The sequence below is a fragment of the Rhinolophus ferrumequinum genome, chromosome 10 (assembly GCF_004115265.2).
Source record: "Rhinolophus ferrumequinum isolate MPI-CBG mRhiFer1 chromosome 10, mRhiFer1_v1.p, whole genome shotgun sequence".
In the NCBI taxonomy this organism is placed as follows: Eukaryota; Metazoa; Chordata; class Mammalia; order Chiroptera; family Rhinolophidae; genus Rhinolophus; species Rhinolophus ferrumequinum.
Window position 1 is genome coordinate 19,570,131 of NC_046293.1, and position 26,355 is coordinate 19,596,485.

General features: G+C 40.1%; 1 protein-coding gene across 11 annotated transcripts in view; it reads left to right on the forward strand.

Moving 5' to 3' along the window:
• The window catches only part of ANKS1B (ankyrin repeat and sterile alpha motif domain containing 1B), a 914,119-nt gene that overhangs the window by 749,640 nt on the left and 138,124 nt on the right, over window positions 1-26,355 (forward strand). The window contains exon 1 of one of the 11 annotated variants that reach the window (XM_033118723.1): window positions 12,265-12,476. The exons of 9 other annotated variants lie outside the window; for them this stretch is intronic. The gene's annotated coding sequence lies outside the window, so the exon portion shown is untranslated. Of the gene's footprint in view, window positions 1-12,264; window positions 12,477-12,727; window positions 12,991-26,355 lie in introns of those variants that run through there. One more of the 11 variants, XM_033118722.1, reaches the window with a different exon arrangement.

Sequence of the window (26,355 nt, forward strand, 5' to 3'; positions counted from 1 at the left end):
TCTACAGAAAGGGAGTGGGCTAAAGGGTCCAGAGAAGCATCCTCCCTCCCCCACTCTCTGTCAGAAACACCAGGGAGCCCTTGTGCCTTTTTTCCTGGGGTCTTTCTCTTGTGAGCCAGTGAGGGTGACAGCAGGCATTACCACCAAGCATCAGGCTGGGCACTGCTCTGCGAGGGGGAGAATGTCTCAGAGCAAAGCTGTGGTCAGTTACTGCTCTAACGAAGGCCCTCTTCATAGCAGCTTGCCCAGTGCGGTAGCTGCCATGTCCTGGGAAAAATACATGACACTTGGAGGTAGGAATTTTGAATTCCAGCAATGAGTCTCCCAGTCGCTGGCTGTGTGACCTTGAGCAAGTCAATGACTCTCAGGGACTCTGTTTCCTCAGCTGTAAAATAGGAACAATATTAGCAATGCCAACTTCTGGGTTATTGCTTCAAGGATTAATTGAGATAGTGCATGAATATATTTTGTCAACTAGGAAATATCTAACAATTTCAGGCATGACTGGATCCAGACCCTCAGAAGCTATTACTGGCACCTCTCAGTCTCTCGCTCCATAATCTCTGCTCTGCTTCCCGGGCACTGCCTTCACCCGCGGGCAGACCCTCTCCACAGGATGGCTTCGGCAGCTCCAGGCATTAAGCTCAGCACCCTGGCAATGCCCGTGTCCCCAACCCAGAAATCAGTGAAAAGACAACTCCTCTTTTCCGATATTTCCAACAGAATCCTGGTCCTGACCCTCCCTGAACAAATCTCTGAGACTAAGCAATGGAATCCTCTCATTGGCCAGCGAAATCCTCTTCATGGTCAGATCTTCTAGGAGTTTCTAGGATTTCATGGTAGAGAGCTGGAGAAATAAGCCCCCAGTGAAAAATCCGACGATTGGTAACAGAAGTAGAGGGATTGGGTGTTGAACAAGAAAAAACAGTGAACATCAACCACACTTTCCTACTCGAAGATTCAGTTATACCAACCCGACATTATTTTAAATAGTATTTATTATGTAATTCTTGCTCCCTTTGTCCCTCTAGTATATTTCAACACCCTAGTATTGCTGGAGAATTAGCATAATGATACATATAAACAGGGGCAGACCTTTTTTATGAGTCTACAAAACAAAGTTACAGTCCACTCCTAGTTGCATGGCTCTTCCTCACTTACACAGCTGATAAGCACACTAGAAGGTGCTGTGGGAAGGAGCTTTGTTATTTAGTTCAGCTGATAAGATGGAGAGGGCTCTCGATTCTAAAGGTTTATGAATTAATACTAGCGTGCACTTAATTCTCTGGTTGAATGCCTATTGTGATCCGGGTACTGTGCTATATTTTTACATGGGTGAGCCCATTCAATCCTTAAAGAACAATTATCCCTATTTTACAGACGCACAAACTGAGGTGCAGCAAGGTTAAGCAACTTGCACAGGGCCTACGACCAGTAAATAACAGCGTCAGACCTGAATCCAGTTCTGAGCCTGAAGCCTTTTTCTACACATTATGCTACCTCCTGGAGGACTCCAAATATGAGTCTCCAATATGCTATAAACCATATTTTTCTGAACCAAGATCAAGTCTCATGGTCTGACTTTTTAAAGAGGGCCATCCTGGGACATCTGGAATGTACAGCCACTTAGTGAAACAGACATCGAGATCAGGTTCCTGGAGCAGTCTCCTCTCGGGGCTAACCTTGGAATTTGCTCCGAGAGGCTGAGCACAGCTGCTTTATTGGTTTAAGGTGTTAAAAAGACAAGATATTTAACACCTACCTGTGCTGTGTGGCTAAAATGGATTCTCAGGGGTTGCTTGTAAGTGAAGTCTGCGAGCAAACGATGTCTTTGCTCTGGCTCATGGAGCTGCATGTGACTCAGGATTTAAATGTAGTTAACATCCAGAAGAAGTCCCTCGGTCTTCATTCTGAAGCCTGGGGCAGAACGTTCCTGGCAGATGGGCCTCAGTGTTTGCATTCACTCCCTCTGGATTCCAAGCCTGCTTGCCTTCAGGAAAAAGTGTCAGCCCCTTCTGCTCACTCTGGGCTGTGGTAGCTTGGTCGTTGGATCTGTAAATATGCGCATGGTGAGTAGGTGCGCTATGCGTTGTTTTCGATGTGCTATTCAAATAAAGGAATTTTTCCACAGCAAAAGGAAGACCGTGCAATAAAAATGATAAAACCTGTAAGTGTTGGAAGTTGGCCTTTGCCGTGTCTCATTAATGACAAGCAAGCCCCAAATCTAAGGGAGAACGACACTGTTTCTATGGCGAACATACGCCAACAGCCACACACGCCTTGTTCACCACTTGTTCAGCCTTCCTGATGCCCGATTCTTGTGGAACAACTTCATTCTGTTGCTTCACCATTACCCAGACTCTCTCTTTCTCTGACTCACGTCCCATTCCTTCTGTCTGCATATGCACCAACTTTTTTCTCTTTTTCCCAAAATTCAAACCTTTCTATATATATATTGGAACGTAAAATTCCACAATGTCATGATTATAAATCCATATTCTTCGTGTTTCTATTTCTATACTCACTTAGTTCTGAAATATCTTTCTATTACAAATTTGTTCACCTGTTTCAAAAGATGTATGTGGAGCTAGGGTTTCACGAAGCTTTTCTATCCTCATCAGTGGACCATGTATCATCATCCCACACTGTAAAATGGAAAATGTGGGCTCTGTCCAGAGTTCTGACCTCAAACCTTTCATAATTCTACATGTGATTCTAGTTGATGACAGTCCATGCCCAGGCCTGCCAACTACGAGAAATCCCAGAAATCCGCTGATAGCAAATCTGTATTTCTTGCCCTCACTTCTCTCCTGAGCTCCAGATCTATATTCTATCTGCTTTCTGCATGTACCTATTTGGAGAGCTGCTAAAATTCAACATATCCCAAGTTTCTTTTACTTGTTCGATAAATGTTTACCTAGTACCTATTGGGAGACAGAAGCCAAATGTAAATAGAGCATTACATAAGCAGGGTCCTTGACTTGATGCAGTCAAATGGGGAGATCCACAACTAAACAAGTAATTACTGACCCCCAAAAGAAAGACAAATGCTATATTAGGGGAAACAAAGTTACTGTGAGAGCAAAAGAATTTTGCTTAGGCCAGTACGGGGCAAGGGATGTGTAAAACCTTTCCTGGAGTAAATTACATGTTAGTTGAAATCCATGAGGATAAACTGGAGTTACCCAGAGAAAGATTTCTACGAAGTCCATCTCTAATCCACCTCCCTATCCCTCAGTACCCAGCTCAATGTTTAACATCACAGGCATTTAACAAATCCTGGCATAATGAGTAGAAGTACTTTTATATCACTAGCTCTCTAAAAGTCACTAATATAGTATAGGAGATTATGAGACAGCTCTTTCTAGAAAATACACACAGACATGCACAGACACAAACACACAATTTAAAGCACTTTCATTCATAAGATTGGCTCTAAGTTATCAGAGCTTTAATATAAAATCAAAAGGTTCTCTCTCTCTCTCTCTTCCCCAGTTACCTTTTAATACTTTTTATATCTGAGACTATCTTGGCTGGACTTTGTTTACTGTTCTGAGATATTTCCAGCTTTAAATTTTAAGTTTGCAGTGATAATCCTAAAGGACAGAGGCAACTTCTGTAAGTAGATTTGTGCCGTGCCTACTTTTTAATGATGTTTTTAAACTACTCTTTCTTTGCTTAAAAATGTTCAAAACAAACTAAAAGCTGCACGATATAACAATGTAGACTTCTAAGATAAGCTAACATTGAGACAAGAAAGACCTTATACTTTAATATTCTTAAATATAAAATCTCAAAGAATCTCAAAGCAGTTCTCAAGTATACAATTCTAATTGGCTTAAAACTAACAGTCATAGATGAATTTGTATTGCATCCTGGAATTTCATGGTTGATCCATGAAAATTGATCTCCCTAGTTTCAGGTGCTAAATTGATACAGATCAGTTGAGAAAGGAGTGCCTGCCCTTTTTTTGTTCATTGTCTTCCTCACCCAAGAAGCAGCCCTCACTTTGGATTTGCATAATTCCCCTACATAGCTCTGGAAGGAATAATCAACCCTGTTGGCACATTTCCCTTGTTTTCCTGGAAATGTTACTAAAATGTTAAATCCCTTCCTGGTTGGGTTTGCTAGCACTGAAGGTAACAGGTGTCTATTCCTATTCTGTTTCAGAAATCTCAGGCATTTTTATGAGAGTATAAGGTATGCCTCACAATGCAGTGAATTGAGAGGTGTTCAATAAAGGTTTTTTTTAAAAGAACATTTCAGCTAACACTGTTAAGAATGCTTAGTATGTGCCAGGTACTAGCTAATTTTTTTTTTCAAAGTGTATCAGTTAAGGTTCAATTTCGAGAAACAGAAGCAGTAGGAGATGTATACTAAGAGAGTTACTGCAATCAATCAGCCTAAGTGATTGTGGGGGCTTGGCTAGGCCGGTCTGGACGTCTGTAGGACAGGCCATCAGAAAGGGCAGGCTGGAACTCTTAGGCCGGGGCTGAAACTGAGGTTCATAGATGCAGTTTCTTTTCTTTTTGAGTTTTTGCTTTCCTTTCCAAACTTTATTCTTTTTAAATTTTTATTAAAATACAGCTAACATACAATATTATATTAGTTTCAAGTGTACACCATGATCATTCAACATTTATATACCTAAAGAAGCCGATCACCATAAGTCCAGCAACCATCTGACACCGTACCGTGCTACCACAATATTATTGAGTGTACTCCCTATGCTGTACATTACATCCCCATGACTTATTCGTTTTATACCAGGAAATTTGGACCTCTCATTCCCCTTCACCTTTCCCCCCATTTAAAATATTTTTTAATTACAGTTAACATTCAATATTATTTCATATTAATTTCAGCTGTACAGCATTGTGGTTACAACATTTATGTAATTTAAAAAGTGATTTCCCTGACTCGTTCCCACCTGGCATTATACATAGTTATTACCATATTTTTGACTATATTCCCTATGCTTTACTTTACATCCCCATGATTATTTTGTAACTACCAATTTGTACTTCTTAATCCCTTCCCCCTTTTCACCACCCCCTTCCAACTCCCCTCCCATCTGGAAACCATCAAAATGTTCTCTGTATCTGTGAGTTTGTTTCTCTTTTGTCTGTTTGTTTATTCTGTTCTTTAGATTCCACATATAAGCAAAATCACATTACATCTGTCATCCTCTGTCTGATATACTCCACGCTGCAAAATATCTTCCAGGTCCATCCACGCCACTGCAGATGGCAAGAACCCATTCCCTTCCATGGCCAAGCAATATTCCATTGTATATATGTACCACCTACTCTTTATCCAATCATTCATTGACAGACACCAGGCTGCCTCCACATCTTGGCCATTATAAACAATGTTGCAATGAACATGTGGATGCACAGGTTTGAAATAGTATTTTGGGTTTCTTTGGATAAATACCCAGACGTGGAATTACCGAGTCCTTCTTTATCTCTTGTCATAGCCTTTGTTTTAAAGTCTGTTTTGTCTGGTATAGTATTGCTCCCCCATCTTTTTAATTTTGTCTCTGTGTTCATGCAATACGTTTTTCCATCCCTTTACTTTCAGTCTGTGTCTTTATTTTCAGTCTGTGTCTTTCGATCTGAAGTGAGACTCTTGTAGGCAGCATATGTAAGGGTCTTATTTTCTTATCCATTCAACCACCCTATTTTTTGATTGGAGCATTTAATCTAGTTACATCTAAAGTAATTGTTGATAGATACATAGTTATTATCACTTTATTATTCATATTTTTTATTTTTTTATTATTCTTATAGAAGTCCTTCTAACATTCCTTGTAATACTGGTTTGGTGGTGTTGAACTCCTTTAGCTTTTTCTTGTCTGAGAAGCTCTTTATCTGTCCTTCGATTTTAAATGATATTCTTTTTGGGTAGAATTCTTGGTTGTAGGTCCTTACTTTACCTCACTTTGAATATTTCACGCCAATCCTTTCTGACCTGCAAAGTTTCTGTTGAGAAGTCAGCTGATTGTAGGTAACTAACTGCTTTTCTCTTGTTGCTTTTAAGAGTCTTTCTTTGTCTTTAACTTTTGGTATTTTAATTATGATCTATCATGGTGTGGGCCTCTTTGAGTTTATCTTGTTTGGAACTCTCTGTGCTTCCTGGGCTTGTATGTTTATTTCCTTCTCCAGGTTAGGGAAGTTTTCAGTCATTATTTCTTCAAACAGATTTTCAGTTCCTTGCTCTCTCTCATCTCCTTATGGTACCCCTATGATGTGAATGTTGGTATGCTTGATGTTGTCCCAGAGGTCTTTTAAACTGTCCTCATTTTTTTGGATTCTTTTTTCTTTTTGCTGTTCTGATTGGGTGTTTTATGCTACCTTATTTTCTAAATTCATAATTCAATCCTCTGTTTCACCTAATCTATTGTTATTCCCTCTAATGTAGTCTTCATTTTAGTTATTGTATTCTTCATTTTTGACTGGTTCTTTCTTTTATGTTTTCTATCTTTATTTTTATGTTTCCTCCCTTTTTGTTGATGCTCTCACTGAGATCATTGAGCATCCTTATAACCAGTGTTTGGAACTCTATGTCTGGTATGCTGCTTGTCTCCATTTTGTTAGTTCGTTTTCTGGAGCTTTGTTCTGTTCTTTCCTTTGGGAAATGTGTCTTTGTCTCCTCATTTTGGCTGCCTCCCTGTTTGTTTCTATGTATTAGGTAGGGCTACTATGTGTCCCAGTCTTGGCAGTGTGGCCTTATGTAGTAGGTGCCCAGTGTGACCGGTGGTGCATTCTCCCTGGTCACCTGAGCTGGGTGCTCCAGGTATGTCCCTTATGTGGGTTGTGTGTGCCCTCCTGTTGTAATTAAGCCTTGGTTGCTGTTTGCAGGTCAATGGGAGGGATTGACTCTCAGGCTGATTGGTTTTGAGGACTGGCTGTGACTACAGTGGAGGAGCTGTTGTGAAGTGGCTGGAAGCAGTATTTGCTTTAGCAGGGCTCTGGTGCCTGCCCAGTCTGTACTTTGGGTATGTTGTTCTTGGAGGTGGCTGCGTGATGCTCCAGCTTAGTCCAAAGCTGGCTACTAGGTATGCCAGCCCTGGGGCCTCCTGGAATGGTCCTTGCTGCAGGCCAAATTTAGCCACAGCCTGTGCCCTGCCTAGAACCACCTGGCATGAGCCACAAAGCAATCACAAATGGCCATCACCCATGCTGAGCTTGGAGGTGCCTTGAGAGGCTAAGCCATGGACAGAGGCCAGTTCCTGCTAGTGCCAGGCTTAGGGCTGTTCTAGCAAGAGGTACGGGATACACCAAAGCCATGTGCTGCTTGTTTGGGGTGTGTGAACCTTTAAGAGATTTTAGAAAAGTCTGCAGCATGAGCCAAGACTGGCCGTTTGTATGGAAAAGCCATTGGAAGCAGCTTGGATGGGCCAGCAGGTTGGGTGGGGTAGAATCTCAGGGAATCTTGAGGACAAGCTGGATGAACATTGTTAGCTAGGTTGATGGAGGCTTGGATATGGTGACCACCTGCATCTGCAAACCAATGCGGGGAGAGCTCAACTAAGAACTAAGAAACTTTTGTCAGGGAGAAAGCTGCCCCTCTAACCCCTCACTGTGCAGCCAGACAACTCAGTTCCTCTCCGTATGTCCCTGGCGCCTTTTGAGCTGCTTCCCCAGCTGTAGCTCAGAATGAATGAGTCTGTCAGCGAGTAAGTCCATGTGTGGGCCCTATAAGAGGAGTGCCTGTGACTGCAGTTGCCCTCTGTCTCACCCAGCCACAAAGTAATAGGGTGAGCCACAATCTCTGCTGGCTTTCACAGCCAAAAGTAATAGGGACTTCTCCCCCCACACTGGAACCCTCGGCTGGGGAGCTTGGTATGGAACTGGGACCCCTCACTCCTCTGAAATATTCCCCCCCACAGCTGAAATATTCCTCCAAATTTTTAACAGTTACATGTAGATGTGGGACCAGCCCATTTAGTGTCTTTGCCCCTCCTACTTGTGTCAAGGTGGCTTCTTCTGTATGTTCTTAGTTGTAGGACTTCAGTTCAACTAGACTTTAAGCAATTCCCAATGACGGTTCTTCTGTAGTTTAGTTGGAATTGATGTGATCATGAGAGGAAGCAAGTACAGTGTTTACCTACTTTGCCATATTGACCAGACATTCCCTGGATGGAGTTTCTTTTTCTTCAGAGAAGCCTACCTTCTGCTCTTAAGGCCTTTCAACTAATTGGATCAGATTACCTCGGATAATCTCCCTGAGTGACAGCCAACTGATCATGAACTATAATCACATCTACAAAATACCTTCACTGTAACACCTAGATTGGTGTCTGCTTGAGTAACTGGGGGTTATAACCTAGCCAAATTGGCACATCAAAAAGACCACCACCCATGAGTAATCTCATTTCCTCCTAACCACAATTCTATGAAGTAGTTTCCATTATTATCATATTCATTTTACAATTGAAAAGGTGAGCCTCAAAAAAGGTAAGTAACTTAATCAAGATCACAAAGCTATTAAGTGCAATAGCCATTTCTTGAACTCATAGGTCTGATTCCACAATTGGAAAGTTAACTATTGCATAATACTACCACCAAACAAATGAATACATTATTGTAATTCTATTTCTCTAAATCTGTATAAAAGTACTAATATAAGTGTGTTACATATTTCTTTGAAAAGTTACCAACATTATTAAACTTTATGAAACTAGAATATTCAACACGATGTTCTGGATAATTTTTTATTTATTTTTATTTTATTTATTTATTTATTTATTTATTTTTTAATTTATTGGGGTGACAATTGTTAGTAAAATTACATAGATTTCAGGTGTACATTTCTGTATCACATCATCTATAAATTACATTGTGTGTTCACCACCCAGAGTCAGTTCTCCTTCCATCACCATATATTTGATCCCCCTTACCCTCATCTCCCACCCCTCAACCCCCTTACCCTCTGGTAACCACTAAATTACGTTCCCCAGATTAATTTTCAAAACCCCGTGGCCATCTTGTGGTTACTGATTGTTTTATAATCCCCTGGATAACTTTTTATGCAAAAGAAGAATGCAGGAAATTTGGGAATCCCAAATGTTAGTCCTTTCTGATATGAAATTGCTATTCTTAAATAAGCAGTTTATGTTCGAGGGGGTTGCATTCTTGATGACCTATAATGGAATGAATGTTTTACTTTTCATTGGCAATATAAGGAAGTTTGCAACTGGTACTGTAAGATTCTGTTCTAAAGTGTCTCGTTTTTTAAGGAACATTACTTAATATAACCAGAGTATTAAAAATAAGATGTAGATTCCCCCCAAATTAAAGAAATTGAGGCTACATATTATTCATATTTTAAATAACATAAAATGGAACTTGACTGATTTTTTTTTTTAGTAATAAAATAAGATTAGTGATGGAAAATATAGTTCTGATATTGAGTATCCTGGAGTAACATAGTATCATGGTAAGTGTCTGAACAGTTCAAGTGGCATGTATTAATGGTTTTGCTCCTGCCTCTAATTCGGGTAAGGCTTTGGGCAAGTGACTTAATTATTCTAAGCATCAGTTTCCTTTTCTGCAATAAGAGAGGTTCAGGAGATAATCTTTTATATCCTTATATACTGTTCTAGAACTTTAAAATATCTAAAATTTCAACTATAAGGAGGGGCTATTTTAGTGCCCTAAAAAGTCATTTTTCTGTTAAATAATGTTTTTACTCCAACTAGTAGGAGATTACACTCATAAGACCTTTGTGTTTTAATACACATATCTGGAGGTTACGGCCAAATTTTGTTAGTGCTGTGCTAAAGGTAATTTCCAGGACTCTAGTATTTAATGTGTAAGCAGATTATGCTGAATGGAATATCAGTAACATCCACCATGGACAGCAACTTCCCTCCCAGCTCCCTCAAGTTTTCACTAGTCAAGCAGAAACGCGGATGGAGAATTAGATTTCCATCATTCTCTAGAGGTGGTGCAGACACAAAATGGCCTGTAGACCCCAAATTACTCTAGAGTGCACAGAACTTAGCACTGTACAAAAATGATAGCATGCCTGCTTCCTAAAGAGTCTGTAGTTCATTCCTAACAAATGACATCTCTTTGAGATAATCCAGTATTTTTGCCAGAGAACAGTAGCCAGAAGAGAGTGATGCCCTTCAGTCATTCATATGATTGGGAAACCAAGCAATCACCTAATCTATCTCAAGGCACATGTGTTTGGGTTGCAGAGTGACAAATAGAACTAAGTGGCCTGACTTCCAAACCCACTGAAAGTTTGCTGATCACAAAAAAACAGAGCTATCCAAACATGCTCCATTCAAGAAAGTAGATCGTGTCCAATTTGTTTCTTTTTCTATGCAAGTAAGACATAAAATCTAAAAGCTTCGTGAACTCCTTATGTGAATAAGTGGTTTCTATATGGTTAAATGCTCACACTCTGGAGCCTAACAGGCCTGGGTTTATGTCCTGGTCCTGCCCATTGGTAGAAGGATGATTTCAGAGTACACTATTAACCTGCACATCACAAAAGTAGACAATGACATGCAGGTGGGCAAAACAGTGGACATTTATGTTTCTTGTGTAAGGAAATGAATGTTGTCCCATAACTACTAGATGCAGGTCTTTCTAAGCTTTTCTTTTCCTATCTGAAAAGTAAGGATAATAATAAAGCCTACCTCATAGAATTGTGAGAATTAAATGAGATAATTCACAGTTGCCTGACAAACCATATGTGTTCAGTAAAGGTTACCTACTATACAAGAATTGATTCACTTTTCTATTTTAGTGCCTGACGTTTTGCAGTTGATAGAAATCTGTTTTCTTTTGTTTTAAGGCAATAAATGCATAGCAGCTCCTCGAATAACATCCTTTCATTATAACGATAATAAAACCATAGGAATTTAACTGTTGTTTATATTAATTAGCCGATGGTAAAACTGGTTTTGTTATAGGAGCTTTTGCTGTGGTTCCAAGATCCTATCTACAGTGTTAAGTGAGAACATAATGGATACTCTTAAAGTTTAGAAAGTGAAAATACCCTAAACAACAGGTTGATTATTAGTGCTGTTTGGAGTTCATCAAAATGTTATACATTGCCTTAAATACTTTTACTTAAGGTACCTTCATTCCAATCTATTTTTCAGACTGTTTGGGTGCTGTTACCTCATTTTCAGATGTTAGTTATTATCTGTGTTTCTTATCCGAGACTAGGGTTTCCAGGCGGGAATTCCCACCTGTCCTCAGGAATTTTTTTCACTTTCCCTTTCCCGAATCCCGAGAAAAGTTGGTGGGGAAATTGGGAAAATCGGTTCCTTGAAACCAGTAATACCCGCAATGGGACATAAATGTACTACTCACAATGTATCTGTTAACATTTTTCCTATTTCTCGCTAGGGTTTCCGGGTGGGAATTCCCGCCCGTTCTCAGAAATTGGTTTTGCTTTTCCGTTCCCAAATCCCGTGACAAGTTGGTCGGGAAATCAGGAAAATCGGCTCTTTGAACCCAGGTAGATGGTAGTATTGGTGGTCACTTTGTGGAAACGATTCACGGTGGAGAACAGAAAGCAGTTTATATCTCAGGATTCGGGAACAGGAAAAAAATTCCTGAGAACAGGTGGGAATTCCCATCTGGAAACCCTATCCAGACTAAGTGGCAACTCCCACTTTTGGATGGAAGACTGAACCACCTAAGATCTGAAGTATGTGAGTTGCTAGAGATGTTCCTTCAAAGATTATGGTATTAAGCAGTATGTAAGCCACACATTATTTTTATTTAGTTAGAGCAAGGAAAAAACCATTGGGATTAAAAAAAAGAAGAAAAAGCCTTGTCATTTCAGGTCAGATTTTTAAAATTTCATTTAATTGGCATAGTTTTAAAGAGATTCCTTTACTAAAGTGAATTTCTACAACTGTTGGTAGTAGAACCATGATAACTTTGGTGGAAACGGGGGAAAGATGTTTGCACCGTATCAAAATCTTACTCCAGATCTTAACCCCGACCCTCCAAGTCTATTGGGAGCCAATCATCCGCCTCTGAGAGCTGGAACGCCAGTCACTCAGGTGGTGCCAATAGTCCATACATATTGAGGACTGCTGTGGCTTCTCCTGCGTGGAGAACTCGAAACAGCTTGGTTAGTGGGAGGGGACCAGAAGTGGCCTCGGGGTAGAGCAGAACCTGCCTTTCCCCGTCTTCCTCCTCCTCCTCTCCCCAGCAGTGGCGACAGCAGTGACGGCGGCGGTGGCGGCTGCTGCCACCGCTGCTGCCGCTGTCCAGCCAGTCACCTGGGCGCTTGCGGAGCTGCCTGGCTGCTGCCGCTGCGGAGGCCTCTCCGAGTGCGAGGAGGGGGCGGCGAGGAGCCAGATATCCATAGTAACACAGGATGCGCCGGGCGCCGAGCCGGAGCGAGTGCGGGAGGAGGAAGCTCCCGCGCGCCCGCAGCCCCCGCACGCCGTGCCCCGGCCCGCGTCGCTCTCGCAGTTAGGGTCTCACTGAGTGGTAAGCCCTCCCGGCAACTGTGCCGACACCTCCCACCCTCCCGGGCCGCCCACCCCCGTGCAGCAGCCGCAGAACAATGCAGAGCGCCGCCAGCCGCCCAGGAGACGGCGCTCGGGGGAGGACGCGCCGCTGGCGCTGGGCGGTCGCCGCCGCCGAGCCTGGCGCGCGCTGCGTGGGGCCGGGCGCGTGCGAGGGCGCGCGGCGGAGTGGGGAGGGCGCGCGCGGCGGGGGGGCGCGCGCGGGCCCGGGGAGCTCGCGGGGAGAGCCGGCGCTCGGCGCAGCGCGGCGCAGCCCAGCTCGGCGCCTCTCCCGCCCCTTGGCGGCGCGCTCGCCCTCGCCTCGTCGTTCGCATTCGCTGGGAGCCCCGCAGAAAGATGCTCAGAGGCAACGGCTAGAGGAGCGGAGGTTCCAGCCACATGTCCGCGTCCTCGGGGGCCGGAGCCCGCCAGCCCTCGCGGATCCCGGCTCGCAGCCAGCCCGCGGCCGCTGCCGTCGCTAGTGCGGGTCAGCTCGGGTGAGTCGCGGCATGGCCCGGGGGGCGCGGGGCACGGCTTCCCCCGCGGTCCACGGCCCCAGCTCGCCGAGATGCGGCTGCGAGAAGGGGTGCTGCAACTGGGGCAGGGAGAAGAGAGGAAGCCGAGTCAGACAATCCAGGGAGGCTGCGGAAAGGTTTTGCCGGGGCATTTGTTGCAGCCTAGGCTTTTGGTCTCTACTGTGTGGGCTGCCTTTAAAAAAAAAAAAAAAAAAAAAAAAAAAAAAAAAACGAACGTGGTTTGGCTATTGGTTTTCCCCCTCGGGTTGGGCTCCTTTTCCCTTTCCTTTCCTCCTTATGGGGTTGCGAGGAGTTTGAAGCGATAAATTGCCGGATGTCTTTCCAAATGGTTTGACTTTCATTAGTATATATTTTCCAAAGGTCATTTGTCTTCAGTGTTAGAAAGCCACGCCAACCCGTGTGATTTCCAGGTGCGCTTTGAATCACCTTTCAGGAACAGCAGGAAGAATAGACGCTGGAAGGGTTGGTGTTGAGCATGCCCTGTCTCCTGGCATTTTTTATACATTGATTTATCGGAGGGGAGAGTGGGCACCGACTTTGTTTCCAGTGCTAACGCCTTCAGCAGTAATAGAGCAGCAGAGACTGCAAATTTCTGCTTTCGTGAAGGTCGGGTCAGCGTTTCCATTGAAATCCCGATTTCCGTGGCTGTAACTTGGATGTAATTTTACTCCAGGCTAAAACTTGCCAAAGCCAAACGAGGTTCTGTTCTTATAGGGATGCTGCCATCAACGCGGGTTTTTGTTTGTTTTGTTTTCCTCTAAGGAAATCAGCCGTCTTTAAACACAAGCCCCTAAAATAAATGGGCAGTACACGAAGGCTATGCATTTTCAGAGATTAGTCAGGAAGGCTAGTCCTCGCTGCCGTTATTTCTCCTCTGTGACCGACTACAATGTTGATTTTAGATGACTAAAAATTCAGTCCCTGTCCTGCATATATGCACCCCACATGTTGTGTATCAGTAGATTGCAGGCATATGAACTTTGGGGTCCTTACGATTATTCGACACAGTAGATTAGTAATGCTTGCTCTGTGGACTTTTGCAACTGGAAAGAGAATTAGAGGAAATAGTGTTGGAAGAGCAACACGAAAAATTTAGGTACAACTCAAGACTTTTCATAACATTGACACAAGTTACCAAGGGAGTCTGTAATTCTGTTTGGGAGTCTTTTACAATCGGGTAGATTCATGGTAAAGTTCAGAGCTGGTTCGGAATTGGTTTGGATCTGGAGGGAAGAGAAGAAAGGAGATTAGAAAACCTCTGCGAGGTTTCTTCCAAACCTGTGTTCTTTGTACTCAGCCGATGAGCTTGGGCAAGGAGATGCCGGTGGTGTCTGGGTTATTTGAATCCATAGTGTTGATGGCTCTGTGACAAACGAGGATATAATGACTGCCGTTGGCTTTATTCCACTGCAAAGTCTTCAATAGTGTTCTGTTGTTCCTGTCTGTCAGGCCTGGTTAGTGAGTGCGTGGTGCGATGGCTGTGATCCTCCTGGACTCAGACAGAGGAGAGAGGAGTAACTGGTCCCAATGCGTGCCACCTGGGATACTTAGTGACAGTGTCACACAAAAACATGTTGCGAAGACTTATTTTTTAGCTTCAGAATGCAGAGGGGAAATACAATGTTGGAAAAGCAGTGAAGAGTTAGTGTTCCTTGTTCAGGGATGGGAACTTTGTGCTGAAGTTGCTAATTGCCAAAACTTAATTTTACTGCACTGGAGTTACTTTGCTTGATGCACTTTGGCACTTTTAGTAGAACCAATAGTTTTTTCTTAATGACAGTGGAGTGACAATACATCCATGTATCAGGAATGAGAGACCCTATATTTATTACAGTTCTGCTAAAGGGGAGCAGAGAGAGAGAGACAGAGAGAGACAGAGAGACAGAGAGAGAGAGAACACAATGTGTTCACCTCTTGGAGGTGAACTCTCCATTAAAATAATTTTTAAATATAGATACAGCATGGTGCAATATTTAATAAGATATTTTGGGACAACTAGTTTTTCACAAAACTGTGTAAGTGAGTTTGTCAGCAATTTGAAATGTTGTCAAACAGTAATTAACAATGTAAAAGTTTGCATGTTTAACGAAATTTGCATTATGTATTGAATCTGATACATTTATTGTCTATTAATTTACTGCGTATGGTACCATGATCTGACAGGTTAGGGAATTGCTTTCTTTAAAACAGTGGTATTTGTTTAAAGTTACTGTGCATATTCTAAGTAGGATATGAATTAGCAGACAGCACATTGTGCAGGAAAGGCATTCCCAGTAATCATTTGTGATATTATTATTCTCTTCTAAATGTAAGGAGATATTTCCCAATTTATTATCATGTCATTGCATCATTCATTGAATAAGCATTTTTGAGCATCATGTGTTTTGAAGGTTCATCCTTTCTCTAAATGAAAGGCAGACATGTTCTGTAAATATTACATTGAAATAAATGCTTTGGCATTGTCAGCGTTTATAGCATTGGCAGAAGTCTGTAGAAACACCGGGTAGAGTTTATTGATGTCCCTGTTTCTGACCAGATGCTAGTGTCAACACATGTCACAGTGATATCCATCATGTCAGTTAATGTCCCAGGAGAAATGAACAATTAGCAAAATTAATTAGGCGATCTGTTTGAATAGAGTCATTAATAGCCATGAGTAAGATATTTGTATTTCCATAGATATGTTTGATTTTTACACATTTTGTATTTAAAGCAGTAACTCAGACTTGGTTTGCATTTATAAGTACCAATACCAGTCAGTAACCAAAGTACAAGGTCTTCCATAGGCCAACAGTAATTAACAGAAGTGTGGACAGAATCCAAATTTATCAATTGGTTACTTGTTTTTTTCCCTCCATGGACAAAAGCCAATAACAAAGCATAAATCTTTGCCATTGAATTTAATAGCAGTGTATGTCAATAAGCCTTGGAAAAATTGTTGTGTGCATATTTCTTTGAGTGAAAGGTTCTATTAGCTATGATGTCTTTACGCTTGTATTAATATTTGATTTCTTTAAAATTATCATTTTCAAAGTGCAATACTGTCAATATATTTAATAATTTGCTTGAGAAAGAACATTTACATGGGTGCATTTATCTTCCCACATAACTGTCAATAATGTATTGTTCCAGAAATCTATCTTTATGTAGATGTAATTTTCATGTAAAAATTAACCTTTCAATTCTAGTGTGAGATGAAAACCATTCGTGTTCATCTGATTTTTGGTTTCTCTTCATGGAATCAATCATGAGATGATGTTTTTAGAAGGCAAAATGTGGTTAAGCTGAGTCATTTTTTTCCTTTAAAAAATTGTGAGACTATATTAGCTTGTTTAGATGAAAATCCAAGATTAATTCCCTAAAAAATTTTATGTTTAGGGTGTACCTCTCAAGTCTGGTATTTGCTATTTGTTTTCTCGTATGGGAACAGAAAGAAATTCAGAAAAGATCAAAACAAGACTTGAACTGGACGAAGCAAAAATGCACGTTCTGATCCCATGTGTTATTAAATATTTCGTAGTATGTTTTTAGGTAAATATCAAAACAGAGTTGTTTGGTAAATGGCTTTTATGGATCCATTTCTTGGGGTTTGGACTTACTCTAACTAAACTGCAATTACTAACTTCACTGGAATAACCGCAATGATGATATGCTCTGGAAAATCAGTCCTGCGTTGAGATTTTCCCAGACACCCATGGCTACCATCTTTTACCACCACTGTCACTGCAGATAAGGGCATGGGAAGACTTCATTGGGATCAGTGGGTACCCCACCATAATCTCAATGCTGCTTGGCCATATGTTTAAATGGTACTCAGCTCTGTAGCTCTAGAACATTGGTCAGGGCGAGGTTTTGTGGCCATTTTAAAACGAAGACACTTGGAAAAAGAAAATTATATTTTAAGGCTCTTTGAGCATGCTGTCATTTTAGCATGTTTCAGTTAGAATAGTGTTTTGGTAACCATACGTTTTATGGTCTGTTTTTGGTTTTAATTAAGACTTGAGAGCAACTTTCACAGAGTTGTAACTGCAACAGGTGGTATGTTTTGTGTTGTGTAACGTTCATAAAAAGTCTCATTTCCCTATGTTTAAAAACCATGACCATGTTGTAGTTATTTTTCTAGAAATATAAAATGTAACTGTAAGAATAAACTGGTTCTCTTTATTTCCGTGATTCATTTCTCCAGAAAAGACTTGCAGACCATATGCAGTGTCTCTTGGCTCTTAAGACATTTTTTTCTGTCTTAACTGTCAACTTTGTGTAAAAATAATTGGCTCAAATTGTTTTCTTGTAGTATAGCTTTTCCTCCGGAATGAAAGGTCTGGCATGGCCTCCTAAATATCTCCCAAGGCTTGGTGTGTACTCCTGATATGAATGATGCTATTTATTTCACCCTCTTGGTAGATTAGTCATGTAAATTCATGCCAAACCAAATTTGGGACAATGCTTCAAATTAGGAACATAGAGTCCCACCCAAGTTTCAACATTATTTACACACTGGCTCTCCCTCCTTTTGCCCACCCAGAACTACTCCAGTCAGGACCAAGCTGTCTTGGAAAATGAAATTCACTGGTAACTGGCAGGAGGAACTTCCTCTTTACCATCTTCTGCTGACCGCTCATCTTCTGTCTGCTGTCTTCTAGGCACCATTTTAGGCACTGTTTCTCTCCTCTCATTGCTCAGCTGTCTTTCAAATCACATATCCCTTTCCCTAGTCCCCTCTCTCCTCATACCTCCAGAAAAAAATCGATGTGCTCTTTCCTCTTTTACATTTTTGATGCAGGGACCCAAGTCATTGGCTTATCAGTCAGTGAGCCTTCAGGGTGGTACTGGTGATATGTCTGTTGAGCGAAATCTAGAAAATTTTTTTTAAATGTCTTCCTTTTTAAGACTTTATTGGGAAAGGGGAACAGGACTTTATTGGGGAACAGTGTGTACTTCCAGGATTTTTTCCAAGTCAAGTTGTTGTCCTTTCAGTCGTAGTTGTGGAGGGCGCAGCTCAGCTCCAGGTCCAGTTGCCGGTGTTAGTTGCAGGGGGCAGAGCCCACCATCCCTTGTGGGACTCGAGGAATTGAACTGGCAACCACGGTTGAGAGCCCACTGGCCCATGTGGGAATTGAACTGGCAGCCTTCGGCGTTAGGAGCACGGAGCTCCAACCACCTGAGCCACCGGCCCGGCCCCGAAATCAAGAAATTTTAAAGTGAGGTTTTATGCAATTAAAAACCAGGACCAGAAAGATCTGCAGGCCTTGGAAATGCTCCAAAGTCCCCTTCAGAATACCCACAAATATCTCTACCAATATGAAAGATAAATAATAATTGTAATTTGTCCATATTTAAATAAATTAAAATATTTCTTTTTAATTGTATATTATTCCAATGATAATTCATCATGTTGATTTTCTAGTATTTTTGTTGCAGACGTACAGAATTTTAGCCTGTTATGGGTCTAGCAGACTTTTGTGGGCTAACCTTGATATTTAATGATTATTTGTACTGTGGCTTATTTGAAGGAATATGTATTCTGAATTCTAAACAACTGACTTAAAAGACAGCTTTGCACACAGAACCTTTGTTTTTAAGCTGAGAAACAAATCTCTGTGTGTATTAGTCACTTGAGAAATATTTATTGAATGTCTGCTGTCTTCTAGGCACCATTCTTAGGGCAGGAGATACAATAGTGAGAAAAAAAAAACAGAGAAGATTCCTCTTTTCTAGAGCAGATACTTCATGGTGGAGGAGTGACACAAAAAAAATGTAAATAAATAAACGGAGGATAAAATCTCAGATAGTGGTAAGTGCTGTGAAGGCCGCATAACAGGGTGACGTACTTGCGAGTGCTGGAGGGGAAGGATGCTACTTTTAAAAAGTTGTTCAGAGAAGGTGTCCTGAGAAGGTGCCCCTCAAACAGAAACCTGAATGGTGAGTAGGAACCAGCCAGACAGAGATGCTGGGGAAATGCAGAGAGCATTTCAGCCAGAGGGAACCACCTCTCTAGAAGCCTTCTGGGAAGCAGCACAGGTGTTTGGGCAGCAGAGCGCAGTCCGGTGTGGCTGTGTCCCAGTCACCTGAGCTCAGCCTTGCCAGCCATGGCAAAGGGTCATTCTAAAAGCAGTATGGAGCACCTGGAGACTTTAAAACAGACATGCAATAACGCTACCTTTGAATATAATACACTGGCCGCTGTGTGATGACTGGGTAACACTAGGACAAGAAGAGACACAGAGAGACCACACAGACTGTTAAAGTAGTCCAGGTGAGAAATGATAGTGATTTGGACTAGCACAGGGGCAGTAAACAAAGAAAGAGGCAGTACATAAAATTGTAAAAGACTTTTTGGAAATTCTACAAATATGGGAAAATACAAAGAAGAAAAGCACAATTCCCCATAATTCTCACCATCCAAAGTAATATCGGTTAATATCGTGGCATTTTTTAAGCAAAAGTAATCGCTCTGTTATTTTTGATATTTTGATATGTGACCATAATAAATAATAAAATAAATTTAAAAAATTACCCCAAGTATACCACCACCTAGAAATAAGCAACTTTAACATTAAACTAATATCATTTAGGGCATCTTTCTACATACAAAGGGGTCAATACATGAATGCGTGAATAGACAGAAATACTTTATAACAATGACAATCAAATCATACTGAAGGTGCTATTTTTAAATAAAAAGTATTGAAATTTGTTTTCTTATAGTTAACAGCAGAAAAAAATAAAAGTAAGAAAAGCTAAATAATTGTTGAACTTTAAACGATTGTCTCCTTACTACAAGAGTTTTTTCCTAAAAGATCTTCCCTGATGGTTAAGAGAAATGGTTATGAAAAACTTAAGAAGTTTGAGCAGGAATGGATTGAGATTTTTGTGGGAAGATTATACAACTTGGGGCTCCTTTTTAAGAAAATGGCATATATTTTACAAATTTTCAAAACATGATCATGTGAATGCTTTTCTGTGACACCTCCCCCGCTCCCCCAACCCTTTCCTCAGCTAATAATTTTAATCAATTTATATTGATCATGTTTATAACACTTTCTATTCTGTAATCATAATTGCTAAGCTTACTTAGTATTAATTCTATTAAAATAAACCCAGTGTTTTCCAGTCCTTTAGAATAGCTTCTCCATTTATGACTGAGTGCTTTGATTCATCCCTTACTTGCATAGATTGCATTGTCAGTTGTTTTTGTTGTTATTTCAAGAAAGACTCATGGATACTTCATTTCTAAAGGTTTTTGTTTGTTTGTTTTAGTATTCAAGGATGTCTTCCTGTTACTTTATAATTGAACAATATCATGGCTGAATATAATTTTCTTGTGTTATGCTTTAATTCCCATATAATTTTGCAGCCATTACGTCATTGTTTATTGTCATTCACTATTACTGTGCGGTCTGAAGCTAGACACCCTTGGTAGATAATTTGCTTTTTCTGCCTGGATCCCGAGGCATTCTTTCTTTATCATCATAGCTCAGGAACATAGCTAGAATATGTCTGGGTGTTGAATGTTCTATGTCAAAACTTTCTGCAATCCAGTATGCTCTTTAAATCTGGTGATACTGTATCATATCTTTGACGATACCTTTTTTTGCATTTGTATTACCTACTTTGGGGACATCAATTATCCTTTTTTGTTTGTTTTGGGTTTTTTTTAGGGCTGTTATTTCTTTATTTTCTGTTTGGATTATCTATCTATAGCTGTCAATGATGTATTTAGGTCCCCTACTATAACTATATTTTGGTCTGTAAGTTCTGTTAGTAGTTGCTTGGTATATTTCAGTGCTCTCTGATTGGGGGCATAAATATTGATGTCTATTATGTCTTCTTGTTGTATAGTCCCCTTTATCATTATGAAATGTACATCTTTGACTCTTGTTACCTTTTTTATCCTGAAGTCTGTTTTATCTATCAGTATGTCTACACCTGATTTTCTCTGGATACCATTTGCTTGGAGTGTCAATTTCCACCCTTTCACTTTGAGTCTATGCTTGTCCTTGTAGCTGAGATGTGTCTCTTGGAGACAGCATATGGTTGGGTTTAGTTTTTTGATCCAATCTGCTTCTCTTTGCCTTTTTATTGGTGAGTACAGTGCATTTACATTTAGGATGATTATTGATATGTGAGGATTTCCTATAATTTTATCTTTGGTTTTCTGGTAAGACTGTGTCTCCATTGTTTTTTTGCCTTTTTGTTGTTGTCTTTTATTTCTGTGTGGTGGTATTTTATGATTTTTCCATCTGTTTCTTCTTTTATTACGTTATGTATTTCAGTTCTGGATTTTTTTTGAGTGGTTAGCATTATGTTTATGTAAAAGAACGTTTCATATTTAGAGTATTCCATTTTCTTCAGCATGCTTATTTTCTCCATTCCCATATTCTGGTTCAGGCCTTTATTTTCCCCCCTTTTTATGTTTTGGTTGCCACAAATTATCACTATTTATGTTGGTCGATTAGCCTCCTTCAGTATTACTTGTAGTGCATGTCGTGTGTTAGAAAATTCCCTCAGCTTCTTTATGTCCGGAAAAGTCTGTACACCTCCTTCATATCTAAAGGATATCTTTGCTGGATATATTATTCTTGGTTCATAATTTCTCTCTTTCAATAGTTTGACTATTTGATTCCACTCCTTCCTGACTTGTAGAGTTTCTGCTGAAAGTCTGATGATAATCTATCTAATGGGCTTTCCTTTGTAGATTACCGTCTTCTTTTCCCTGGCTGCCTTGAGGATTCTTTCTTTGTCGTTAATTTTTGACAGCTTCAATACAATGTGCCTTGGACAAGACCTGTTGGGGTTGAGGCAATTAGATGTTCTATTTGCTTCTTAGATAAAAGGATCCATTTCTTTCCACAAGTTTGGGAAGTTCTCGTTGATTATTTGTTTGAATATACTCCCTGTTCCCTTCTCTCTTTCTTCTCCTTCTGGTATGCCCATTATTCTTATATTGCTTTTTCTGACAGAGTCAGAAAGTTCTTGTAGAGTTCTTTCATTTCTTTTAAGTCTCAAGTCTCTTTCTTCTTCCATCCGTGTCATTTCCAGATTTCTGTCTTCGATGTCACTGATTCTTTCCTCCACCTGGTCAACTCTACTACCTAAACTGGCTATTTCATTCTTCATTTCTTTTATTGATTTCTTAATCTCCAGAAATTCTATTTTTTTTTTAAATTTCAATCTCTTTGGTAAAATGTTCATTTTGTTCTTTGATTGTGTTTCTGAGTTCATTAAGCTGCCTGTCTGTGATTTCTTGCATCTCGTTGAGTTTTTTTAAGAACTGCAATCTTGAATTCTCTGTCATTTAAGTCACATATTTCCATGTCTTTAAGTTCATTTTCTGGAGACTTTTCATTTTCTTCCTGAGCTGTCTTGTTACCTTGGTTATTCATGGCAATTAATGATTTATTATTTCTCTTCCTAGACATCTACAAGAGTGGGTTCTGCAACAGGTTGATAGAAAGAGATTTTTCTTTTGTTTTCCACTAGGTGTTGGTAAAATGTTTTATTTTCTTTCTGACTGCAGCCTTTTATGCTCTCTCACACTCAGTTACCCTTATTTTGGATCATCTTTGTCTCTCTTCCATATCTATTAGATTTTTTATAATTTATTCTTTTTATCATATTCATCTGCTTTCACAGTGGGTATAGCAACTCTTCTGTGTCAGTAATTCAATTTTCAGAAGTGTCTGCTCTGTTTTTTGATGTTTCTCATTTGTGTATTGATTCTAAAATTATGTCTTTGGTCCTTAATTTGTTTCCTTGAGTCCACAATCTCTCTTTTCATCTCAATCGTTTCATTATTCTGCCTTTAAGCTTCAATTGCAACTCATTCTTTGTACAGTATAAAGTTTGTGTGAGGATTTCCTTCTTCCTATTGAATAAAGTTCCAGATTTAGTTCCTTATACTGTGACCCTTGCATTTCATATTCTTCCCTTTCCTCTCTTCCTTCTTCTATCCTTCTTTCCTCCTCTCCTTTTCTTTCCTCCTTTCTCCATTCCTTTCCTCCTTTCTCCCTTCCTGGCATATCTGCCATGCTATCTTTTATTTTTTTTTTATCTTGCTGGTGCTTGGGCAGCTTTGTCCAGACATGGTGTAACTTTTTAAATCACTTCCCACCATTTTGCTTTTTTCTTTGAGCTGTTTATTGCCTAGATCTATCCACTTTTCAGCAGTCTGAAGAAATTGCAGAAAAAGGCATAAATTGTACAGAAAGGTAGCTCAAGCTGTATGAAGTCTTGGTTAGATTTTGTGGGCTGTCTTTCTCAGATATTGTTGAATATCCCTATTATCAGTATTCGTTTCACCAACTTGGGAGGGGAAGTGGGAGATACCAAGGACAGCCTTTATATAATTAACTTAAGAGTTCCGTATGAACTAGTAGCTAACCTGGAGTTAACCTCGGACTTCAGGGTTTCCTCATTAGAGTAGGCAGGCAGCCCTGGAGTCTTCACTTCCATGGAGTTAGCCCTTTGCTCCCTTTCTCCCATTTCACATTTCCATTGCTCCTTAGTAGAGGGAGAGAACAGATAAGAATATTCATTCAGTATACCTTTCTCTAAATTTAGGGTTATTACTAAGAATTCTCAGAATTTTGTTGACTCACCTCTCTGGGGAGTGAGAACAGGGTGAAGAACCAAGCAACACTGTGCCTCTTTATCCGGCTCCAGAATCTTCTGTTTCTTTCCTTGGCTGTCAGTTGTGAGGTTTATTTATATTTGTCTATATTTTCCTGTCATTGATTTGTTACTATTCAGTATTGTTTTACCTAATGTTTACAATTTTTAAAAACATTTTATTAGGTATTAAAAAGGAAAGTTCTCTAAGGCAGTGTAAATTTTTTATCTTAAATCAGACTCTAGGGTGCATTGGCAGATAAAACTTAGATGTTGATGAATTAATTTGAAAGATGAAGGACAGGGAGCAATTATGGATGACTCCTAAATTGTTGACCTTATCAGCTGGATAGATGATGAACAGGTTGGGCTAGTGGTGACAGAATGAATCAAGAGTTCCATTTTAAGCTTTTTAAGTTTGAGACTTGACATCCACATGGAAATGTCAAGCAGGTGGTTGGATCTACTGGTCTACAATTCACAGTGGTATCTAAAGCCATGTAACTGGATGAGATCACCTTGAGAAAGAATGTAAATATAGGGAAGAGTTTAACGAATACTTACTAATCAAGAGGTGTATGTGTATGAACTCTCGGCTCAGCGTAAACTGTTCTTAATCTAACAAATATCTGACATCTTTCAGTATAAACGTATCCGGTTAATGGTGGGCATGAATTAATGAGAAGTGTAGATCAGGGAAATTTTGTATTTCTAGGTCTATACAGTAACACTAGTAAAGTGCTGCCTTTTGGAGAACATTTAGACTTGCTTTTAGCTATTAACACATCAATTATGTGTATTTGAAGATGATAAAGATTTGATTATAAACAAATAGCTGTAAATTATTAGTGATGAAGACGCAATTTTTTCTGTTTTCAAAGTGAATCTATATACGAGTGCACATTTTTATTTAATGCATACTTTTACAATTAAATACAGCTTTTGCTCATAGAAGATGCACATTATACATTTTAAAGCACAGCTATATTCTGAGGTAAATTGCTTAGTGAAAAGAATGCTATTAGGAAATTAGGAAACAGATTCTAGAGTCAACTCTGCCAGTAATAACTACAGTAATGAAAAAGCAATGTAAAATATATATCCTTTTGGTATGACAGGCACTGTTCTAAGCACTTTACATATATTTACTTTTTTAAGAAGTTGTGTAGTTACACAGCTTCCAGCTACTTAATCTCTCTGGACTCTCAGCTCCTCATTTGTAAAGCCAATCTTCCCCCTGGTCCTAAAATTCAGCATAATTTGTCTTAAATTGTACAGTTTTATCAAGAAATGTAAAAATGTTTTAATGATCTTATTAACGAAAGCAAATGGAAATAGATTCGTTCATAGTCACGGGGAAGAGGAACCGTGATATAACAAAGGTTAACCAGCATAAGAAGTAAATTATGGAGATTTTGGTCTACTAAAACTGTATCACAAACACCTGCCCTCTTTGCTCCGGCCTCCCTCTTCCCTGCTTTGGCTCCGGCTATTTCAAACCCCGCCCTTTTGTTCCAGGTCACATCTGTCACTTTTTCCTTGCAGTCCTTCAATTAGAAATAACCAGCCCTTCTCTGAACTCCCAGTTTTTTGTGCCTTGTATTTGGGTGTCTGTACACATTGTTATATTCTCCGTGAGACTCTAATTAAGCTATTTGAGGGCAGGGACAATAACCCTTAGGACCTTGTTCATCACTTTTTAAATTCAGTTGTATATACGCCAATGTGTACAGAGTACATATAGCAAATGAAAGTCAGACTTTCCTATACAAAGTGAGATAATTGTACTCAAACTAAAAGCAGAGTCATTTAGGAAAGACATTGACCTGGGAATCAAGATATGAGTCCCAGCTCCGGTGCTTACCAGCTTGTGTGGCCGCCAGTGGGCACTCTGTTAGTGCCGGTTCCTTATCAGTCCAATGGGGACATGTTTCTCCCTGATCTGTGAGCATTGAATGAGATAATGTATGTGAAGTACTTGTTTCAAATAAAAACAGGGTAGTTCTAGGAAACATTTCCATTTCTCTCAAGCAAGATGTGAGATATGTGACCAGTTGTCTTCAGCCACTTCTCAGAAACACTGGGGTTTGTGAATCCCTGTCTTCTTCTCAAACCCAAACTCAAGCAGACTGTTTTCTATGTGCCTGTTGATTTTGAGTAAATATGATTTATATGATTTATTTAGCATGTTTGATGCAGATTCCTTCTCAAATCAAAGAAGATGGGTTTGGTAGTCGCGTGAGAATGAGTAAAAACCAATGAAAACAATGTGGTAGACTCTCCATCAAATACTTAATTTATAGCTTCATTCTTCCTCAGTTATGCTTCTATATATTAATGACGTGTAATAAATTTGAAGGGCATTTTTAGATTGTGTCTCCATCTGCACAACTACAAGTAAAAGCATCATACGTTATGCCATCACAGGAGTGCCGTGTAAGCAGTGGGCTTGAGGTACTATGAAGACCTTGGCAATCACAGCTGAACATGCCCTCACTCTCATGCGACCATCATCATACAGGCCACGGCCAGTCAGCCTGCACTGCACACCAGAAGGAAGTGCCTTCACATGGGGACTTGAAGATCGGCCACACTCTGAATGTTGTAGACTTCAGAAGACAATGACACAGTGCTCCCAAATACCTATTGCTCTCACAGAGAGATTTTATGCACAGACAGTCCTGGAATCCAGATTTTTAGCAAAACTGAAACAGA